Source organism: Suricata suricatta, chromosome 6 (assembly GCF_006229205.1).
Source record: "Suricata suricatta isolate VVHF042 chromosome 6, meerkat_22Aug2017_6uvM2_HiC, whole genome shotgun sequence".
Classification (NCBI taxonomy): domain Eukaryota; kingdom Metazoa; phylum Chordata; class Mammalia; order Carnivora; family Herpestidae; genus Suricata; species Suricata suricatta.
In genome coordinates this window covers 50250615-50266216 of record NC_043705.1, presented here as the reverse complement: position 1 = coordinate 50266216, position 15602 = coordinate 50250615, and the positions used below count along the sequence as shown (strand labels likewise).

The 15602-nt window shown below is 41.4% G+C and overlaps 1 protein-coding gene across 1 annotated transcript in view; it reads right to left on the bottom strand.

Moving 5' to 3' along the window:
* The window catches only part of PTCD2 (pentatricopeptide repeat domain 2), a 57625-nt gene that overhangs the window by 5275 nt on the left and 36748 nt on the right, over nucleotides 1-15602 (bottom strand). The window contains exon 10 of the transcript XR_003909903.1: nucleotides 2470-2637. The gene's annotated coding sequence lies outside the window, so the exon portion shown is untranslated. The remainder of the gene's footprint in view (nucleotides 1-2469; nucleotides 2638-15602) is intronic.

Here is a 15602-nt window from a genome sequence, read left to right as displayed (position 1 = left end):
CACTAAAAATTCTATTGTAGTATTGTGCCATCATTTTACTAGAGCATTTGCTGTGTTGGAGGAGCAATGAAAGTGACCTTCAGTATCTTGGAGTCATTTTAGCCTTTCAGTTTTTACTAAGATTGCAGGGCATTTAATTTCTTTTCTACCTAAAACTACCTATGTTTTTTTCCTGACCTTTTTCTGTTGACCTCCTTGAACTGTGGACCCCAAAATTCTTAATTTCCACCAATTTAATCTTTTAAAGAAGAAAATTTAAAAGGTCTTATGGAATGCTTTGGGCTCCACACTTTCATTTTCTATTTATGGATTTATGGTTTTCTGGGAAGGAGACACATCTTGCCTTTTGAATATGGTCTGCCTTCCTATTTCGACTTCACAGTTTTCCATCAGCAACCGGGAGAATTTGTGCCACTAGGAACCCAAATTAGTTCATATGTCTGTTCCAACTAGCTTTGGACTGAAAAACACCAGATTTCCCTCCAAGATTCTTTATACTTAGCCTGTAGCTGGACAACCTGAAATAGTAAGTTTTTGTAAGAATTGCGTCACACACTGCTTTATGGATCCTCAAGGATAAGAAAGAAAAACAAGGTAAGGAATTTTAAATACAAATGTAAGGAGTCATTGGAGTTGTAGATTTGGGATGTTTGGAGCTCATGGAATTTGGAATGAAAATGCCCTTTTAATAAGGCACAAACCAATCCCTTGTTTCATGGGTGAGACCCAGAAAGGTCACATGTGCTCTCTAGGTAGGGAGTAGCAGAGCTGAAATGCACGTTTCCTGACTCCTGGTCCAAAGTCTTTCTTTTCCTTCTAGGCTGTCTCTTTTTCTTATTTAACTGGAGGAAGAATTTCTAGAAGATTTATATGTGATTAATTCTAGAAGTCACTTTAGCAACCAGATATCACAAGGGAAGAAACTGAGACTCAAGAGAATTTGAGTGACTTGCTCAGGGTCACTAATCACAGAGCACAGGTGGCATGTTTTCTCATTGCCAAAGATGGTTCTCCCTTCCAAGTCCCCCCACGTCCCCACCAGGGATGGCCCCAGTCCTTAGAGCAGGTGGGAACGTTTTCTAAGTGTCAGACTGTGGTGGTTTCCTTCAGAAGTGAAGCGATAAGAGACTCCCTGCTGCCAGTGCTCTGAGAAAACGTTAATCTGTCCTGTAAGGTAGTCTAACCCTGCACCTTGTGTCTAATTGAAAATAAATAGTCCTCATGGTCTGATTGGTTTTGTGACTTGTGGAATCGTGTGTATATTCAGAATAGGTGTATTTATATCTTCAAGTAGTAAAATATCTCACTGCTTTCCTACTGTGTAAGCTGGTTCTTTTATTTATAAGGAATTCTGATGTAAGCTAGTTTGAGATGGGGGTTTTACACAGCTCCAAAGACTGAGACAGCCTGAGGAACTGGTCAGCTCTAGGGACCCACTGCTCTCTCTATCCCTTTCTTATGGCTTCTTGCTTCTGCTTGTGCTTCTGTTCAGTTCTCCTCTCTCTACTAAATTGGCTGATTCCGCTTATCAGATGTTTCTGAACTTTCTTAACTCTGGCTTGCTTGTGGTTTTTGCTTACCGTGTCCCTGACTGTCCCTTACGGCATCCTCCCGGGTTCTGCTCTTGTTGCTATTGGTTCACTCGTTTTGTGTTTCCTAGTTCCAATTCTTGAACTTAGCTCATATTTTTGCTCTAGAACCTAAGTCCTACTTAGCCTCCAGACTATGGGATTGGCTGTCCCTCAGTCTGGTGCCCATCCCTGCGCCAATCAGATGTGCACAAAGAGGGGTTCCATCACACGGCACTGACTGCCAATTTGGGGTCTGTTAATGGGCCAATTTCTTTCAAAGGGACTTAGGAATCATAAGCACATCTAATGCCTCTGCTTTTTATTCTCTTTAAAATTCAAGTATTGTGGAACTGAATCTGTTAATTGATATCTTTTTTCAATTTTTAAGTAATTAGAAAAATGTATTATTCAGGAATTCTTTCAACTATTATTTCAACAGTGAGTTCTGGCAATACTGTGATTTCCCAACTGTGGACTAGTTGGCTCTTTTCCAAGTACTTGTATTGAGTTCACTCCCTTGAAAGTGAAATTTCAGTGTGTCATTGCCAGAAAATGAACCCATGTGCCTTGGCCTCTGAGTTTTGTCCTGAAAGGGTCTTGTGATTTTTACATTCCTGACCTGGCTCATTCATTGAGGATTAACTTTACTGCACCTAAATCTTATTCTCATATGTAAACCATATTTTGTGGTTTGATAGGAATTAGGGCCTTGGGAGGGTATGTGGGGTTGGGTAGAGATACAGAAAAAAGGAATTAACCTTTACTGAGCATCTATCATGAACCTGATGTGAACATTCTCATTTTGTAGTTGAAGAAACAGAGGTTCCAAGAAGATAAGGCACTTGCCCATTGACACATGGGAAGCAGGTCGTGGGGTGAAAATTTAACCTGGATCTACCTAGGTCCAAATCCCACTCTTTGTATCAGGTCTTGGAGTTGGGTATTGAGGAGGGGGTAGGAAGAGGAGGCTAGTCCAGGTGAAGAGGATAGAGACCATCACAGGTAAAGGAATAGAGGCAGGCAAACAGGAAGTGATGCAGAGACTCTTGACAGCAGTGGCAGATTCCTGCAGGAGAGAGAGGGAGATTAAATGTCAGAGGCAGCCAGATTCTTGCACAACACAAACGCCGGACTAGGGTGTAACTGACATTTTTGGAGGCCTTGGGGAGTCACTAAAGATGAAGCATGATGTGGCCAAGGCAGCTGTTTTGATTAGAAGGATTAGTCTGGAGACAGGTGTCAGAAGGATTGGAATAGGCAAAGACTTGAGGTGATTTAGGCACGCATAGCTTTGGTGGGTGCCTGTAATTTTAGGGCATATCTCACAGCTGGCTTCATCATCTCAAGCAGAGACCCCTTTCAAGACCTCTACCTCCTTGTCTTCTCTGTGACAATCACAAGCTTGGAACTGTCAGTCCTCTGGGAACCGAGCTCTCCTATAAAGCATCACCACTGATGGAGCAAAATGTTGTTCATTTCTCATAATGTATCCAATTTGAAGCTTCCAAGTGTGGCATTTTTTTAATTATTATTTTTAAAAACAGAACTACTCCAAAGGGTAGTGAGCACTGGGAAGCTGAGGCTGTGGTCTAAATTTCCCCTGAAAGTCTTAACCACTGGTGAGATTTTGTATATGTATCAATCATATCATTTCCATCCTTGTTCTCTGTTCCTGTCACTCCAAGTGTGAGAAGAGATGGACGACTGAGATAAAGGAGAAGTTCCTAGGACTTTACCTTCTATTTCTCCTTTTTCTTTTCTATAGTAAAATTACCATTAAATTGCTTACAAGAAATTGCTGGCAATCTGGCTAAGCTACTCATGGATTTGTCTTGGGAAGACTGCAAGTCAGTAAATTTTATTTTCTTCCCTATATTTTGCAGCTATTGAAGCTATTTATTTAATTTGGGCATGCCAAACAGCATAAATAATGTTGGCGCTGAAACAAGTCTTTCTGTCACTAGAGATTGAGTACCAAGTTTGGAGGTGAGATGGTTTGTCTGCTTTATTGCTTAGAAGACTAAACAAGAGAAAGTTTAACCCCTAGATCCTGAGGGGCCATGTAATAATAATATACATGGAAACCCAGTGGATAAAAATGGTGACAGGTTGACCTGCCTTTTCCTTTTGTCCCACGCTAAACTTGAAACCTCTCTTCCTTGAAATAGCTCAAGGCCTAAAACAAACTTACAACCTTGACAAAAACAGAGGAAGTACTCTCTGCAAAAGTTAAAACTGGTGATTCTTCCCACTTAATGAAATATTAATGAAACCAAATCAAAAACCTTAATTGGCTGCCTTCAATGTGTACCACACTGTGCTAGGAGCCAACACTGAATTAATTTTCTCTTAAGTTTAGGGACAGAGAAATTTTGTCCTGTCATAGTAACAGTCAGTATTGAAGCAGAGCTAAGTCATTAAAATTTTAAATTCTATTTAACAACCCAAGGACACACTCTTTACCCAGTACTTTTTCTGATGAGTGCTGAAGTCAACTCATGTATTGTCTATTGCCTAAAGCATAAGCCATTAGATGTTTTAGACAATACAAGACTCATGGATTCCTTAAAAAGCTGCATTTTCCAGGGACTCTATGGATGTGAGAGCAGGCTGTGGCCATCAAGTCATGGGGCTTTGCTGTCAGATATGGGAGAAGGCCAGATGCTGAGTGACCCTTAAACTCACTCCTTAATCTGGCGGCTAGACTCACCATGTCCCCCTCTTGATCCCATCACAGATAGATTGGGTGGATATAAGGGTTAAAAGAGTTTTAGGTAGGAGCAGTGAAAAATAGGATCTATTCAGCATAATGGAGTTGGTCCAGGCAAGCTTTGTGTACAGTTCTTTGGTATCTAGTCCTAATCCAGGGGAGTTGTGATGGTCATATCTATATGGTTTGTGTCTGTAGGAATTCTAAGATCCAGGGCAGACTGGCCATGGTAGATCTGTGGGTCTATTTAAGCTCTCAGGAAAACAAAGGGAATTCTGGGACTTTTGAACAAGAGGAGACTGTGTCTGTGCCATCCTCTCAGCAGAAAGAGGGATTCCAAGTGGGCAAAGAGCTCTCTGATGTGAATAAGGGCTCATATTCCCCATCTTGAGACATGTATTTTTCATAGTCAAGGACTGTTTTTGAGTACAACAGAGAGTTGAGTCTTCCTGCCCGGGGACTAAGTAAATTCCTATATAAGGGCAGCCTCAAGGGGCCTTCAATGTCTGTGGTCACTTAAGGGTCAGACAAGTCAGTTACCTGGAAAAGTTGTAAATGCTTGGGGTGGGGGCTAGGGTATAAACCCTCTAGTTCTGAGAGTGAAAGAAACTGAGCAGAGCAAGGACTACAGAAGAATTGGAGATGGCAGGAAAGAATGAAATCATTTGTAGAGAAATTAAACAGTCTAACAGCACTGGCAAATCCTTCGAGGTACCAGGGATCACTGGGAAAAAGAGGGACTTGGGTTAAGTTATGGTAACACAACCATGTGGAAAATCAGAGCCAAATATCTTGCTTCCGATCATCTGAGCTTTAAATAATGCCAAGGTCTGTGTAGCACCGCCCCCCAAAATGAGGGTGTCTCGATATTTAGTGACAGGCTGATTCCTTTAAAGTCATTGCCATTTTCTTCCAAGTTTTGTGGTATAAAACCCTTGGGAAAGGAATAGACAATTCAGTTATCTGGAATTGGTGTGGGTGGTATGCAAGCTGCAGGGGGTCAGGGAGAGAAAGAAGAGTTGAAGATTAGCTCTTGGGGTCAAAACTATCCCACTGTTTAAAGAGAGGACCTACATGCCTGACATGATTAAATAACATTAGAGTATCTGATTCACTGTACAGTGAGAGTCAACGTTTGTCTAATGTGGCAAATAGCACCAAGGGGACCGTCTCACTTTCTTCATGTTGGTTGCTGAGAATGTCTAGCTTAGTTATCTCCTCAGTTTGGGGGCAGGAAAGTCCTGATTTGGTTAAAACCAGCCTTCCTTACCCATTAGCTCTTGTGAACTGAGGTCGGTCAAGAACCAGGATTGACCCTGTGGGACATATCTCTTTATTGATACACACACAGCCATTTACAATGACAGTGTATTGTTTACTTATTGCTCTGTAACAAATTACACCCAAACATACCAGCTTAAAACAACAATAAGCTGGGGCACCTGGGTGGCTCAGTCAGTTAAGCATCCAACTTCAGTTCAGAGCTCATGAGTTCAAGCCCTGCATCAGGCTCTGTGCTGACACCTCAGAGCCTGTAGCCTGCCTCAGATTCTGTGTGTGTGTGTGTGTGTGTGTGTGTGTGTGTGTGTGTGTGTCCCTCCCCTGCTTGTGTTGTTTCTCTCTCTCTCTCAAAAATAAACATTTAAAAAAATTAAAAAACCCCACAACAATAAGAATTTATTTCACACAATTTCTGTGGATCAGGAATCCAGGACCTGCTTAACCAAGGGTTTCTGACTCAAAGTCTCTCTTGAGGTTGTAGTCAAGATGTTGGTCAGAGCTGCATCATCTGAAGGACTGATTGGGGCTGGGGGTTCAGAATCCAAGATGGCACACTCATATGGTGACTTGAAGCTGGGTGTTAGTAGGAAGTCTAGCTCTTCACCACATGGACTTCTCCATAGGGCTGCTTAAAGTATCTTTAGGATATGGTGTCTTGCTCCTCCCCCTCCCCCACCAGAGCAGATGATCCAAGAGAGAACAAGGTAGAAGTCTCAAAAATTTTTATGGCTTAGTCTCATAAGCACTCTGTCAGTCCTCCAAAGTCCTCTTGGTCACATAGTTTGCCCTATTCAGTGTGAAAGGCACTTTGGATACTAGGAGGTGAAAGTCACTGAGCACCATCTTGAGCTACCCTCTACCGAGAGCTCAGTGAGACACCTTGCTATGCATTTTACATACAATAACCCTGAAGGGTTATTTCTTATCATCCCCATTTTGTAGATGAGGAAGCTGAGGCTTTAAGAGGGTAAATGACTTTTGCAAGGTTTTTCCATGCTCACCTTGCCCTTGATTTGCACTTCTAAAGAATAAATTTCATGCTATGCTTTTCTTTCATCACACAAGGACTGAGTGCCTATTATGAAAGAGGCTCTGTATTAGGATCTAGGAACCCAAGAACAGCAAGACCAGGCCCTGAAAGAGATACATGTGGGGTGCCTGGGTGGCTCAGTAGGTTGAGCGTCTGACTCTTGGTTTTGGCTCAGGTCGTGATCTCACAGTTTGTGAGTTCCAGCCCCACATCAGGCTCTGTGCTCATAGTGTGGAGCCTGCTTAGGGTTTACTCTCACTCTCTGCTCCTCCCCCACTCACTCTCCCTCTCTCTCAAAATAAATAAACTTAAATTTTTTTCAGAAAAGAGTTACATGCACAAAGATAACACATTTAAGATATGGTGGGTCTCAGCCAAAAAAGTAATATTTTATGGGTAGGAATACCCCTCCTGTAGGCTTCATGCTTGATATACATGTTAAAAGGGTTGAGGCACCTTCTCAACTCTGAATGCATTACTACCTTCAGGCCTGAGAATGGGAGTATGACTTCCACTGATTCCTACAGAGGGTAACCATCTTCAACTCCGAGCTTTTCGGGTATGTTTGGTGAAGCTGGGTGACACTTGATAATATGGTCTAGAGAATGGAGCCATGGGGTTCCAGAATCAGGACACAGGTCTTACACCTTGTTTTTCCACTAGTCCCCTAAGTGACCTCTGGGAAATTCTTCAAGTACCTATGTCTTGGCTCCAGTTTTGGTTAAAAAGGCATAAAGTAATCTTTCCCTAAATCATGGGGCAGAGAAGGTAGTAATGACAATCAAAAAAGTTAAAAGATGTAGAATTAAAAAGGTTCAAAGCTCTGCTTTCAAGAAGACTGAAGTCATCATGAGCCAGTTCTTCTGTAACATATTTCGTACCACTGCCATCCTGTCCGATCCCCACCATACAGACACAGAGAGGCTGTCATTTTTACTTCATTTTCACACTTACATTTAGCCAAGGTGGGGAAAACAGCTCCTGAGGATGTTTGATTTAATAGGCTACCTCTGAAACACTTTAGGGACACTTCAATTGTCCATCTAAAGTCATGTTACTGAAAATGTTGGATGATGATGGACAGAAAGAAAGAAGTATAATGTTTCTGATTATGACATCATTTGTGCTTTGTGTAGATTTCAGGTAGATGACACGTTCTGATGTTCACTGTTGCCATGAATTTCATTCTCTGAGAATGAAAAAGCACATTCATTTCTGACATGATAATCCTGTGGCTTATTATTATTATTGCATAAGCAGATGAGCAACACTTTCTTGTGAACAGTCCTTTCATACATATATCAACCACAAACGGATGCTGACTATTCTTACCCTGAACCGGATGCTCATGGGGTAGCATGCTAGATAAAGGTCACTACTATTTTCCCATATATACCCTGGGCCCCACTGTCATCATAGATGATATTGAAGGGGAGTCAAAATCCCTCGGAAATAACAATTATTTCATATATGCATGAATCTGGTAACCTTATTCCAAAGAATAATAAAATAGGATATTGATATCTTTTAAAATCAAGTCACCTTCATTTCATTATGCTCTCTGCTCCTTTTCTCACCCGGGGCTTTGGAAGGCTCGCCCCACAGTTTTAGGCTCTCTCTTATCACTACACAAATGTGTCAGATTGATACAATGTTGTAATGTTGTATATACCCCAAATGATGGTGGCAAGCCTGCTCCAATATACACCATGTTTTGAAAATTTTTTCTTTCTTCTGCCCAAGGAGGCTCAAGCAATTCTGGGGTGAAATTTGGCAACCCTGGATTGGGAAGTGAAGATCACCTTGTTCTATGGAAAGTGAAAGAGGAATTGAAGCAAGGAAGCTGAAGCTCTTCATTTGGTTCCAGAATATCTACTTGCCCCTCTCCCCTGAACACCCTAATTACCAGTAGTCAAGGCATTGTGCCTGGCACCATGTTTCACTGTGGTTCGAAGAAGACATGTGTTAAGTATTAGAAGCTTATCATATTCTTCAGCAACTACTCTTTTTTTCTGAATTAACATACAGTAAAATTAAGTTTTTTGATGTGCAATGTTATGAGTTTTAATGCATGCATGGATTCATGTAACAACCACCACCAGTCGGGACACCTAACAGTTCTGTCACCCCCAAAACTCTCATGCTATCCCCTTGTGGCCACACGACTCTTCCTACTCCAAGCCCTTGTAACCACTAATCTGTGCTCACTACAGTTTTTCCTTTCCCAGAAAGATATATAAATGAAATCAGGCAGTATGTAACCTTTTGAGACTGTCTTCTTTCCCTCAGTAACATGCCTTTGAGGCTCATCCATCCTGCTGCATTTATCAGAAGCTTATTCCTTGTTATTGCTGAGTAGGGTTCTATTGTCCTGTTCTATTGCATATTTAATGTAGCACATTTCAGTATGGCACAGACCCCAGGAGCCTCTAGAAGAAATGGCACTTGGGTAACCAAGTGAAGAAGTAATTAATGTTTATTTTTCTAATTCTATAGTTACTTGTCATAATCATGTTGGGTGATCATCTGGAGATAAAAAATTTTATTCCAGAGACCCAGGTGGCCCCATGTGGGTTCCTGGCACCATCTAATGCAGTGGTTACCAATAGAGGGATATTACCCCCCACGGGACATTTAGTGATATCTAGAGATTATTTGATTGTCACACTGAGGGAGTGCTAATGGGATCTAGTGTGTAGGGGCCAGGGATGCTATTAAACATCCTACAATGCACAGGATATGTCCACAAAAAAAAAAAATGGTTGGTCCAAATGTCATTAGTGCCAAGGTTGAGAAATCTTGGTGTAATGTATCCCAGACATCTCTTTAAAAAGTACATTTAGTGTGTTTTGAGTTGGGCCAAAAACATCAACAGGAGAATGACAGGCTTCTTGAAGAGAATCATTATTTTTCCCCAAACTTTAAATGACAACCAAGGAAACGAGTCAGAAAGATGAAGAGAGTGATTATTCAAACCTAATAAGAAATTGTTCAACTGCCCCCTTCAGACAACCCTCATATACCATACAAACTGTGGATCCCCCAGATGACTGTGGTTACCTAGCTCTGGACCAATACATGTCCTACCCTCTGCCTGAAATGCCCTTCACAATTCTCTTATTCCTAGGGATCAGTATTCTTGGATGGCTTGGTCAGGTATCTCCCTTCATGGTTCCCCAAACCACAGAACATGACATTCTTCATAGCACCACTTAATTTATTGGTCTCTCATCATCGTGCTATCCCCTGCAAAGAGTCCAATGCCTGGCACAAGTTGGTGCTCAGTAATTACTGAATCAAGAAGAGAATTTTCTAGATACATTTGGATATTCATTCATCCATATGTTCAACCATTTAATAAATATTTATCAAGCACCTACTAAGTGTCAGGCAATATGAGTGTTGGAGATACAGGAGTCAGCAAAAGACATCAAATCCCCTGACTGCATAGGGCTTACACTACAGAGCAGCGGTCGGCAAGCTTTTTCTGTAAAGAGTCAGATAATAAATATTTTTGGACTCACGGACTATGCAGTCCCTATTGCAACTACTTAACTCTATAGTTGTAGTGTGAAAACAACCAAATACAACATGAAAATGAACAAGAGTAGCTGTATATCAACAAAACTTTATTTACAAAAATAGGCAGCAAGTATGATTTAGTCCTCATACTGTAGTGTTTCAGTTTTAGAGAAAAGTCAAATAATAAACAAATAAATATAAAATTCAAGAAGTAAAAAAAAAAGTAGAATAAGGAATAGAGGAGAGAAGGTGGAATTTAAAGCAGTTAGTCAGGGAAGATCTCTCTGAGGAGATGACATTTGATAGACATCTGAATGAAGTGAGGGAGCAAGCCAGAGGAACAGCCAGTGCAAAGGCCCTGAAGCAGGAATGTGCTGGGGGTCTTCTGGGACAGTAAGAAGGCCTGTGCAACAGGAAAGATGCAAGCAAGGAAGGAAGAGTTGAGGTCGCAGAGGTCAAAGAGACCAGACTGTGTGGATCTGGAGTTGATTCTCAGTGTGATGAGAAGTCTGTTGAAGTTTTGAGAGAGGGAATAACCAATAAGAAGGGGTCAGGGTGACTTTGAACACCCCCTACTTGTCCACACAATGGATTTGGGTCAATTAGGAAAAGGAAAATCCAGCCTTGGATTTTAGTCTCCACTTAGCCACTCTGCCAAGCATCACTGGTTGGGATACAATTCGGACAGGTATATATCATGGTCCTTAGTCTTATGTGCTGCTTAAGTTACCTAAGAAACTGCAAATAAAATGGTATTAAATAGTATTCTTGAGACTTTCTAGAAGTTTAGCATCTTTGGTATGCAAATTACAGCAGTGGTTTCTGGGGCTCCAGCTCAATGTTTTGAGGCAAACAGGAGGGGGCTGAATCTTAGAGGTACCCATTCCTTTTCCCCAGGGGTCACATCCAATTCCTGAGACCTTTCACCTCTGAGACAAGCACTTCCTTTTCTTCATTTGGAGGTAATGCAGAGCAGTATAGACGAAAGAGGACAGAGAGTAAGCAGCAAGGTACCTCTCTAAATTATGGAAACTGGTGTAAAAGAAACCTTGTGGTAACAATGACAGTTTCACTTCCTATTCTTTGTTGAACTACAGGTTGCCAGGAAAGCCCTGTCACACATTTGCATACAGGTTAAATTTCTCAAACTCTGAGCTACAACAGCCTAGTACCTCTGGGGAATGATACAAATTCTGCTGTGGTCATTGTCAGTGGGTAAATTTCTTTAGCAACTTGATGTGGTTTGTTCTATTGGATCTGACTGGAACAAATCCAGTCATGGGCTATTTGTTAGTTGGTTTTCCTTCTTTTTTACATAGTGTTTTGGACAGAGTCTGAGAGACAAGATGGAGAAATGAAATGCATGTTCATTATCATTAAATACTACAGGGGCTTCCAAAATAACCCTAGACTAACTCCTCATGGGCCAGCATCTTTTACTTTTCTATGTGCTTTTGGAGGTTTTGATACCAGGGATGAAAATGTGCTTTCCAAACAGTGTGGACTTTACCTAAAAGTGTTGTCAACTGAGTCATAATGAGCATCGTGGTTCATTCTTTTCCCATTGTTGTCTTCATTGGGTGCCCAATTTTCCCTAATCTCACATGCAACAGTCTTTGACTTTTTACCCACAGGTCTGATTAAGCATCTTCTATTCATTTATCAGTTTCTAAAGATGAACATATAGGATCAACTCCAAAATAAATATTCCTCTCCTAGTTGCCATGGTCAAACACAATTTGATCTTGGTTTAAAATAATAAAGATGAAAGTGATGAAATAATATTAAATTTATGCTAATAAGCATCTTCCAAGCTATAACAGAGGATGGGAAATGTAGTCCCAAAGTTGGACTTTAAACTTGGATCTGAAGTTCAGAGTTGTTAGTAGGTATCTGAATATTAGGTCTGGAAATGTTGATAACACATTGTTATTTCTAATCTGTCCTTTCTGTTTCCTGGGGAAAATGGATGCTTGCTAAATATTCTCTGTTGAATGAACTGGGAAAGTTGAAATGTACCCTGGGTTGCAGTAAAAGTTTTAGCTGGTTAGTCTTGTCCAAGCCCTACTTTGAGGGACTTATATCAAAGTCTGTATAAAACTGTGGGCATGGGAGTTATATTTGGTGAGCAAATGGGCAACTCCGAATAGTTTTGTTACCTTTCTACAGAATATAGCCCCAGAGTAGCTGGTGAGGAAGATGGGGTTTAGGCTTGTGGCTTGCTTCCTTCAGTCTGGCATATTCAGACTTTTCCCTTGAAATTAGAGCTTTATGCTAGGGAGAAAACAGGACTGAAAACAAACTGAGGTTTCTCTTAAGTTCCAGTAAAGCAGCCTCCACTCTGAGTCAGTGAGTGAAACAGTGAGGGCACAGGAAGCTAGAGTCCGTCACCGAAGAGCCCCAGAAAAAGGGATCTAACTTTTTTTTTCCCAAAGGAGAAGCATTAATAAAATGATGGGGGAAGACACAAAATAGAAGAACAGAGAAAGAAGAAAGAGGAAGCAGAATTCAGGAGGAGAAAAAAATTGTAAGACATTTGTCCATGAAAAGTGAGCAGAAGGCACGATCACACCCAACCTACACCAAGCCAGTTTACCTGCCACAGCTTTAACTCTAAGACACGGGGACTCCTATTAACTACTCATCTCAGAATCTGCAAAACAAAGTCAGGAGATGTGCTAGTACCAATGGTGTGCTGGTTATCTTTGTTCCCCCCCTATCTAACCACACATTTTGCACCTGAGGAGATTTCAACAAAATGAGATAATCAATAACTTATGAGACTCTAAGGGGATAACAAAGGGTGTGGAAGCCCAGGGAGTCCAGAGCTGCCATTCATACCAATTGGTTCACTAGTTAACTGCTTAGCTCTCAACCTTGTCAAAACAGATCTTGCTCATGAGTAAGCCTCATGACATTGATTCTTTCCTTGCAGTGTATGCATTATGTCACAGTGAGATCACCTCCACTCTGTGCAGTGTAGTGCAACACTACCTTCATATGGCCCCCTCTCTACATCTGACATCTGATGGGATACAAGCCTGCTAACACAGCACGTAAAGAGATATTTAGCTCTGGCCACTCCACTCCAGACTGACTCCTAGAGGAGTCTGACCAAATGCTCATCAACGTGGTGGATGGGGAGTTTTTGATTTCATAAGTGAGAAAAATCAAAGACCATGTGTATGGAATAGCATGTACTAGAGGATTTTCCCCCGGGTCTTTTTTTAAGTACCTTTATGCTTGAGCTGTTGTGCCCAAGCCATACAAACTCAGTAGGCCACACTTAGACTAATTAACAGTTTCTTTCTTTTATCCTCATCACTTGTTACAGAATGTCCATTTGCACAGAATCTCCTCCAGGTACTTTTGGTGGTTCCCAAAAGTTATCTACTGAAGACTCATGAGCAAGTCATCTTCAGCAGAGCATCTGCCACTCTCCTCTTCCTAAGCCTCGAATGTCTGTCAGGGACATCTTTCACCAGAATCTCAACCCCAATTCATGGTAGTACTCTGTGAAATCCTAATGCAGATTAAAGGTCTGTGATAATGAAAAGTTGATCTTTGGCCTACTCCTAGAAATGGGTGGTGATAAATACACCAGGGTAATGAAATCCCCTTCCTTTAAAGGAGAAAGCTCCAAGACTTAGTAATTCCACGATGATGGCAGGAAGAGACAGGTTGCTATTATTTGATGAATTTGAGCAGGTGGAAAGATAGAACAAATAATTAAGACACTAATTTCTTGTTTGGTTAATTTTTTTAAATGTTTAGTTTTGAGAGAGAGAGAGAGTGTGTGTGTGTGTGTGTGTGAGCGGGGAGGGGCAGAGAGAGAGGGACACAGAATTTGAAGGAGGTTCTAGGCTCTACACTGGCAGCACAGAGCCCGATATGGGGCTCGAGCCCACGAACTGTGAGATGATGACCTGAGCAGAAATCAGACGCTTAAATCTTTTCCACACCAATATGATTTTAGTAAATAACAGCAAATCATTCATTCTGGGTTTTTTCTTCTTAATTTAGGAGGAACCCCCTTCCCAAGTGAGATAAAGGCTTATTCTTTTTCTTTCATATGAAGCTGTAGATGTTTTTTATGAAACATCTAGTGTGTACCCACATACACTTGCATCAGAATGCTATCTACAGAGGATCATCCTGTTTTCTCTCTTCTAAAAACATCCTTTCAATACAAGAATTCTCATTCTGAGTGAAGGGAACATTCTGTTTCCTCCATGAAGTTATCTACAGCTACCTTTCCCATCTAGCCTGAAATGTGGACCTCTGTTCTCCCTGAATTCCAGAAATGGAAGATGCTTTCAAAACCTCACACCTTTTAAAAATAGTGACTCTGGGCGCCCTCTGCTGTCTTAAGTTCTTCAGCTGTATATGCGTGGTAAGAGCAAAGCCTGAAGCTGGGGAGGGATTACTGAAAAAACCCAACACACACCTTATACCAACATGAAGTACGTATGTGTGTCTATGTGTACATAAAACATGCATATGTATGTGTGTATGTGTGTATGCATATATATTTTAAACCTTTTAAACCTTTTAACTCAGGGGCCCCTTTGAGGTTCTGCTGAAAAGTGCACACATGAGCATGTGCATGCACACATATACACACAGCCGTGATTGGCGGCACACAATAAAGAGACAGAATAAAAACATGAGCTCTGGCATCAAGCCACCTGTGCTTGCCCACTCCCTGGTATTACGTCTCTAGGCAAGAACGTAACCTCTCTGAGCATGTTTCCTCATCTGTGAAATGGGGTTTTCCTGAGTGTTAAATGAGATACTGCCTACAAAGTGCTTGGTACAGAGCCTCGCAATTGTTAAGTCTTATTATGTGTTAGCGTTTTTTTTAATTTATAAACCCTAGCATACACAGCCATGTTGTTAAATTCCCTGTTACTTCAGCACTGATGTGTCAAAGAAATGGCTGTGCTAATCTAAATTGGAAATGACATTTCCTCTGCTCTCCATAGTTTTATACATAAACTCTATGGCTCAAAAGCCTCATCTGAAGTTTCTTGGTCTCTCCTGGCTTCTCAGTGAGCTACATTCATATTGAATTATCTTAGATGAGCATGTAGCCATTGTGCCACTAGAATCAGAACATACTTTTAACCTGATACTAATTCAGTAATTTCCAGCCATGAATGTGAAGGAAGGCCTCCTTAATCCTCTTGAAGCTTGATGGCTGTATAATGTGCCCCCCTGGAGTGCCGTGGGGTCCACCAGGAGGCTGATGCTGAGCTGCCAGGCATGCGACTTGGATTTGTGGCTTTAAAATCCAATCAAGTTGTAGGGCAGTCATTTTGTGGAGGTCATGTCTTCCTCTGTGATGTCACTTGTAATTTGACAGGATGATCCTGCTGCCCGGGAATGAGGGAGATCTGTGGGATTCTGTGACATGGTGCTGCTGGGCTCTTCTGGGTTAGCAGCTTGGCCTGACTTGGGGTAGGAAGAAGGAGTCAGGAAAGATGAA